Raw genomic sequence first — 8,417 nt, 5'->3', positions numbered from 1 at the left:
ACCACCAGGGAAGTCCCTGAATAACTTGTTTTAAGTACACATTTATTTTATACATTTGAACTTATAACATTTACATATTATAAAGTCAATTCCAGGGACTTCCCTAGTGGCCCAGTAGTCATGAATCCGCCTGCCAATGCAGGGGACACGGGTTCGATCGCTGGTCCGGGAAGATCCCACATGCTGTAGAGCAACTAGGCCTGCAAGCCACAACTACTGAAGCCCACCTGCCTAGAGCCCATGTTCCGCAACAAGAGAAGCCACCGCAACAAGAGAAGCCACTGCAATGAGAAGCCCGCGCACCACAATGAGGAGTAGCCCCTGCTCACTGCAACTAAGACCCAAAGCAGCCAAAAATTTAAAAATAAATAAATAAATAAATAATATGTCAATTCCATTAGAAAATGAGGTTGGTTTAATTAATGTAAACACTTTAAACCTGAAGTTGTAGATATTGTTGCAAAGTTCTATCAGCCTTGATATCTAGCTTTCTTTTTCTATTTTGTTTTTGTTATGTTGTACTGAAGACAATCCAATTTTGACAAATGCCATGTAAATAGTAACAGTTTTTTTTTTTAAATGGGCTTCTAAAATCTCAAGCTACTCTTCAATTAAATACAAGTGGCAAAGTTTATTAGGAGATGAACACAAACACAAAATAATCTGGCAGCACAATTAATTGGTTGTGGTCTCTAAGGGTATTAATATTTGTGTTTCTTTATTATAACTTTTAGATAGCATATATAAAAACCAAGAATATATGTACAAACATATATATTTTTTTAACTATATAAAAAATCAAAAATACAAAAGGACTTATAATAAAAAGCAGCAGTCCTTTTCCCTCCTCCTTTAATTCTAGTCAATCAGAGATAACCTAGAAGTAATCCAACTGTCCCATCTATAGGGCACTGGTTAAATACAATGGAACACAATGCATTAAAAAGCCAGGGAGGGCTTCCCTGGTGGCGCAGTGGTTGAGAATCTGCCTGTCAATGCAGGGGACACGGGTTCGAGCCCTGGTCTGGGAAGATCCCACATGCGCAGAGCAACTAGGCCCGTGAGCCACAGCTACTGAGCCTGCGCGTCTGGAGCCTGTGCTCCGCAACAAGAGACGCCGCGATAATGAGACGCCCGCGCACCGTGATGAAGAGTGGCCCCCACTTGCCGCAACTGGAGAAAGCCCTCGCACAGAAACGAAGACCCAACACAGCAATCAATCAATCAATCAATCAATAAGTAAATAAATAAGTAAATAAATAAATAAATAAAATTAAAAAAAAAAAAAAAAGCCAGGGACTTCCCAGGCATTCCAGTGGTTAGCACTCTGTGCTTCCACTGCAGGGGGCACAGGTTCGATCCCTGGTTGGGGAAGTAAGATCCCACAAGCTGCGTGGCACAGCAAAAAAAAAAAAAAAAAGCCAGTAAAAAGAATAAGGTAAACCTATATCTTCTGCTGCTGCACACAGATGTCCAAGATATATTGTTAAGAGAAAGAAGCAAGTAAGAGAATAGTATCAGTATTTTAAAAAGGGATTTAGGTGTTGACATGTACACACACTTCTAAATAACTGGACAGCAGTAGTAGGAAATGAAGTTTCATTTTTCTGTATTATTTGAATTTGTAATCGTAACATAATATTACTTTTAGAAATAAAATAAATAAATCAGTGGCATAACCAGGAAGCCTGACAGTTTTTACTATATGAGCTATCTAGAAGTCCTAGGTGACACAGTGGCTAGGGTTTGAGAATCATCTCCTCCAAGAATCAATCCAATTATGCCCTATATCTCAGTCACCTCAAAAAGCCAACATCTCCCAGGTAATCCCTTATATCACAGTCTCTCATCTCCATTAAGCTCTGTATGTCCCTTAAAATAACCTGGACTCATATCCTTCCTCTTCAACCTCCCCAACTCTTCCACTGCGCTCTCTGGAACTAAAGGTCTATCGTTAACAAATCTCGTATCTTCAGCCTCTTCTCTGAGTGTTCCATTCCTTTCACCTTCTTACATTACCGATACTTGACTCCCTTGAAGATACTGTTTTCCTTGAGCCCTCTCAGTTTTTTCTTTCATCCCTTGTATCACCTGGCCTTGAGATAGGTTAGATGTGTTTCTTGCTTGTCATTGCCACCTACCTTCTCCCTAAAACCCTTTAAAACTACGCTATTGGACTATTTCATTCACTACCTACTACCATTAGAGTCTTCAGCAGACCTCCACATCATATGGTCTCATTATTCAAATATTTAGCACCTACATTACTGTCCTTCCACAACTCTTATAAATTTTTAGTGATTTCAGTGTCTACACAGATGATCCTTCCAACATTCAGAGGAGATGGGCCTCCTCACCTCCAATGATCCTGTCCTCCACTTCAAGTCAGTTCCATGATCATCCCCTAGGCCATGTCATTACTAAGAACCTTCATAATACCCATTTCAAGCATCTCACTCTCCACCTACCAGCTCCTACCTTTCCAAGTCACTCCCTACAGAATATGGACGTCAACAATTTAACTCCACCAGGACCTTTAATCCATGTTCCCTACAGTCTTCACTACTCTCCTTTCTTGGTCCATCATTATAATAATCCCTTTGCATAAATTCTCAAGTCACTTATCCTGCCAAACTCACTTTGTAAAATCCTGGTTAACTCCAACTCTCTCCTTACTCCAGCCATCACACAAACAGCCGAATGTGACAAAAGTAAAATTCAAACATACAGACTTGTCTTCCTTTAATTCATGACCACTAACTTTAAGAGGGCCCTTAATGTTGCTTAACGACTTACTATATATTTTCTAAATCAGCTTACTCTCTCTTCCTTCCCTCTCCTCATTCTCATTGAGAAAACAGAAATGATTAGAACTCACATAAGCTCCCATCACATAAGCTATGTACACCTGTAACTGTAAGCTCTTTCTCCCTATTACAATGATAAAACTGTCCGTGCTCCTACATAAGGCCATTTCTTCCACTTATCTACCAGATTCCATCCCCTCTAAAACCACCAAGGATATTACTCCTGCAATTTTCTTCTCATATTATCAATTTTTCTCTCTGTAAATCAGCCCCAACAGTATAAAGTATCTCCAATGTTAAAATACAAGTTTCTTGACCAACATCTCACCTTCCCAGCCAATGTTCCATTTCTCTGCTGCCTGCTACAACCAAATTTGAAAGAGCAATTTGTATTTGCTGTCTCTACTTTCTCTATTCCATTGTCTCTTTTTAAAAAATTTTTATTGTGTTAAAATACACATAACATTAAAATTTACCATTTTAACCATTTTAAGTGTGCAGTTCAGTGGTATTAAATACATTCACAATGTCGTGCAATCATCACCACCATCAATCTCCAGAACTCTTCTCACCTTGTAAAACTGAAACTCTATACTCATAAAACTCCCCACAACAAATCTCCTATCTCCCCATTCCCTCCTCCCCCAGCCTTTGGCAACCACCATTCTACTTTCTGTCTCCATGATTTTGACTACACTAAGTACCTCATATAAGGGAAATCATACAGATTTCTGTTTTTGTGACTGACTTTTCGCTTACCATAATGTCCTCAAGGTTCATCCATGTTGTAGCATGTCAGAATTTCATTGCTTTTTAAGGCTGAACAATATGCCATTGTTTACCACATTTTGCTTATCCATTCATCTGTTGATGGACACTTGGGTTACTTCCATATTTTAATTACTGTGAAAAATACTGCTATGAACATAGGTGCACAAATATCTCTTTGAGACCTTGCTTTCAATTCTTTTAGGTAATTCTAATATGGTAATTCTACTTTTAATTTTTTGAGGAACTATCATACGGTTTTCAACAGCAGCTGTACAATTTTACATTCCTATGAACAGTGCACAAGGGTCCCAATTTCTCCATATCCTCACCAATACCTGTTTTTTGTTTTCTTTTCGATAGCAGCCATCCTAATGGATGTGAGGTTGTATCTCATTATAGTTTTGATTTGCATTTCCCTAATAATTAGTGATGTTGAGCATATTTTCATGTGCTTATTGGCCATTTGCTTATCTTCTTTGAAGAAATGTCTATTCAAGTCCTTTGCTCATTTTTGAATTGGGTTTGTTTTTTTTGTTGTTGAGTTTTTGGAGTTCTCTATGTACTCTGGATATTAATCCCTTATCAGACATGATTTACAAATATTTTCTTCCACTCTGTCGGTTGCTTTTTTACTCTGTTGATAGTATATTTTGATGCACAAAATTTTAAATTTTTATGAAGTCCAATTTGTCGATTTTTTCTTTTGTTGCCTATGCTGTTGGTGTCATATCCAACATATCATTGTAAAATACCGTGTTGTAAAGCTTTTGCTCTAGATTTTCTCCTAGGAGTTTTACTGTTTTAGGTCTCACATTTTAGTCTTTGATCCATTTTTAAAAATTAATTAATTTTATTTTTGGCTGCGTTGGGTCTTCATTGCTGCACTCAGGCTTTCTCTAGTTGCGGCGAGCAGGGGCTACTCTTCATTGCGGTGCGTGGGCTTCTCATTGCGGTGGCTTCTCTTGTTGCGGAGCACGGGCTCTATGTGTGCGGGCTTCAGTAGTTGTGGCTCGTGGGCTCTAGAGCACAGGCTCAGTAGTTGTGGCACATGAGCTTACTGGCTCTGCGGCATGTGGGATCTTCCCAGACCAGGGCTCGAACCCGTGTCCCCTGCATTGGCAGGCAGATTCTTAACCACTGCGCCACCCAGGAAGTCCCCTTTGATCCATTTTGAGTAAACTTTTTTATATGGTGTTAGGTAAGGGTCCAACTTCATTCTTTTGCATGTGGATATCCAGTTTTCCCAGCACCATTGTTGTAAAGACTTTCCTTTGCCTTTTGAATGATCTTGACACCCTTTCCAAAATAATTTCACCATATATGTGAGGGTTTTTTTTTTGGCTCTCTATATTATTCCATTGGTCTCTATATCTGTCTTTATGCAGTACCACACCATTTTGATTATTGAAGCATTAGAGTAAGTTTTAAAATTACAAAATATGAGTCCTTTGATTTTGTTCTATTTTTCCCCCAAGTTTGTTTTAGCTATTTGGGATGCCTTGAGATTCACATGAATTCTAGCATAGGTTTTTCTATTTCTGCAACAAACATAATTGGGATTTTGATAGGAATTGCATTGAATCTGTATTTCACTTTGGGTAGATATCTTAATAATATTACATATTCCAACCCACAAGCATGGGATTTCTTCCCATTTATATGTCTTCTTTAATTTCTTTCAGCAATGTTTTGTAGTTCATTATAAAAGTCTTTCACCTCCTTGGTTAAATTAATTCCTAGGTATTTTATTATTTTTGATGCTATGGTGAATGAAAATGTTTTTGTAATTTCCTCTTCATATTGTTCACATATAGAAATGCAACTGATTTGTGTGTGTTGACTTTATATCCTGCTACTTTGCAGAATTCATTTCTTAATTCTAACAGGTTGTTTTTTTTTTTTTTTGGTGGAACCTTTTGGGTTTTCTACATATAAGCTCATATGATCTGTAACATATCATTTTACTTCTACATTTCCAATATGAATGCCTTTTATTTCTTTTTCTTGTCTAATTGCTCTGACTAGAACATTCAGTACTATGTTGAATAGAAGTGGTGAAAGTGGGCAGTGCTATGTTGACTAGAAATAATGATAGCTCTGCTCTTATTTATGGCTCTGTTAGAATGCCTGGAGTCTTAAAGATACCAACATCCCAGTTTACTTAGAATAAAATTTAGATCTCATGACTATAGCTTATAAAAACATGTCTTTTTTTTTTTTTGCTGCGTTGGGTCTACGTTACTGTGAGTAGGCTACTCTTCGATGCGGTGCATGGGCTTCTCATCGCGGTGGCTTCTCTTGCTGCAGAGCACAGGCTCTAGGGTGCGCAGGCTTCAGTAGCTGTGGTTTGCGGGCCTTAGAGCGCAGGCTCAGTAGCTGTGGCGCACGGGCTTATTAATTACTCTGTGTCGTGTGGGATCTTCCTGGACCAGGGCTTGAACCCGTGTCCCCTGCACTGGCAGGCAGATTCTTAACCACTGTGCCGCCAGGGAAGTCCCCAAACAATGTCTTTTCTATATTTTACCTAGATTTAGATTTTGAATTCAAGAAGCAAAGATCCCCCTGAATCCGAATCTTTGAAAGTATCTAAATAAATGTTTCTTATTCAGTTTGTAAAAAGCTATTTTAGGAAATTTATGGTAAGTAAAAAACACCAAACTAAAATTATAAATTAAACATGATAAGTCATAATGAGATAATACAGCATTAAATCTAGCCTTACGTGAAAGAGGATTTTCTTTTACTTGACACAAATTCCAGTCATCTAAGTAATCTCTACCTGATAAAGGAATATGCCCTTAGGAATTCTACCAGTTAAATAGTTCAATTTCTGAAGGACCTATTTTTAAATAAGCCTTAAATATGCACCAAACCCCCAATACAGTTGGCAGCTTCAGAAAAGCTTAATTACCCTTATTCTTTTAACCATCCAAAGAAACCAATCCAGTGACTATAGTACTTATTACCTGCTGTGAGCACAGTCAAATGGATTCCCCACTGTTAAATTCAGAAAATAAACTAGGGAAGAAGGAGAAAAAAAAAAAACAGAAAAGAAAAGAAATAGCAATGCTGATGGGGGAAGTAGCAAAATATAGCAACCAGTGACAAAATGTCAATCTCACACTGGCTTTTGATACTGAGAAAGATCTGAGAAATTATTTTCAGGAATTACATGAAAAACATCTAGGAAAAGACCTTTGTTCATAGTGGTATGTATAATTTGAATTTGAAATGATCTGGTAAGGTCAATAAATGAAAACTGAACAAAACTTAAAAAAAAAAAACATGGTCGTAAATTTTTTTTTTTTTTTTGCAGAAGAACCATAACAGTACAAAGCATGTGTTATTCTCATAATGAGAAGAAGAAATAATTGGCACTAGACACTGGAGCAGGGCTCAAAATCATTCTGCTTTCCATCTATAGCTTCCCTTCTGAAGTCACCATAAAATCGGTCTGTGCTGTTTAAGTTAAAACCAAGAGTAGTGGCATCAAGCTGAACGAATCTGATTGCAGAGAGCTACTGCCTATTTTAAAATGGTTTTTGGAAAGACGTCTCCTTAATGGAAATGCTGAATTATAACCTTAACCATAGCAACACCTCTTGGCATCGCCTCAGGAAAAACTATCGTAGAAGTAAATGGACTGAATGGATGCTATATTTAAAAAGTGCTATAATTCTCTAGCTAGGGAAACAAATATAAACAAAGACAATAACAACAGCAACAATTACAATAGTAATAATAAACTCCAGGTCTCACCAGAAAAAAAAAATCTTAACACATCAGGTATACCCTTTAATTTCCAGTGAATATAGATAGTTCTTATAGTTACTGAAGGAATCTCTGTCAACTAGCTAATTAGTGGTATATCATATATTTGTATCCTACTTTACGTTTACAAATGGTTTTCACATATATTATCTTGGTTATCCCTTATCAAACCCTGTGGGGTAGGTATAATAGGTATTAAAACATAAAACAGAAGGAAGCATAGAAGTTATGTAGTCAACCTTCAATTTTTAGGTAGGAATTCTTTCTATAGTATCCATAATATCTGATTAGCTAGCTTCTGTTATAAAATTTATTTAGCAACAGGGAATTATCAAAGGCTTATGAAGAATGAACAAGGCTTAACTGAATATTTACTTAAATAGGATCAGAAAAACAGGGCAATAGAAAATTCTACCTCTATCAGCTATTTTCTGTTTATTGAGAATTTATTATGTGCCAGGCATTGTCTTTATGTATATGATCTCATTTAATCCTTACAACAACCTGTAAGGAGCAGCTATTAACAGCTTAATTGAAATATTTTGCTAGAAACTATTTTTTCCCAAACTATTTAATGGCCTTTAAAATCTATTTAAATGGAGCACCTCTGAGAATGCATGTTGAATAGTAGGCATAGCTGGAGATAAGATATGATTATTCCCATTTTATAGATATGAAAAATGAGTTAAGTAAATTAGTCACACTTACAAAGTAATGGGACAGAACCTAGAACACAGATCTTCAATCCACTAGTCCAATACTATTCCATTCCATATTGCAAAGTAAATAAACTACAATGCATTTTAATAGAGATAAACATTTTAAAGTCCCTTGAATTTACAACAAAAATAAAACTATTTGGGATATAATAATAGTGTTTAACACAGCCAACTCTGAGTTGAGTGAGAGTTATAAAGATGTGAAACTCATGACTTTTCAAATTAACTAACTAGTGACCATACGTGATTAAATACAGTCTTTGGTCATTGCAACTACTGATACGATATACTTGTGGACTACTACAAACTCAGGCATAAACAGACAAAGCCTGTCTCCCTGTCCCTTCTC

General features: G+C 36.8%; 2 protein-coding genes across 6 annotated transcripts in view; one reads left to right on the top strand and one right to left on the bottom strand.

Annotated features, from left to right (window-relative positions):
* Window positions 1-8,417, bottom strand: part of PPM1E (protein phosphatase, Mg2+/Mn2+ dependent 1E) — a 205,316-nt gene that overhangs the window by 54,028 nt on the left and 142,871 nt on the right. The window lies entirely within an intron of this gene.
* The window catches only part of TRIM37 (tripartite motif containing 37), a 283,770-nt gene that overhangs the window by 186,446 nt on the left and 88,907 nt on the right, over window positions 1-8,417 (top strand). The window lies entirely within an intron of this gene.

This window comes from Balaenoptera borealis (genome assembly GCF_965194805.1).
Source record: "Balaenoptera borealis genome assembly, chromosome: 20".
In the NCBI taxonomy this organism is placed as follows: domain Eukaryota; kingdom Metazoa; phylum Chordata; class Mammalia; order Artiodactyla; family Balaenopteridae; genus Balaenoptera; species Balaenoptera borealis.
This window is presented reverse-complemented; position numbering and strand designations above follow the sequence as displayed.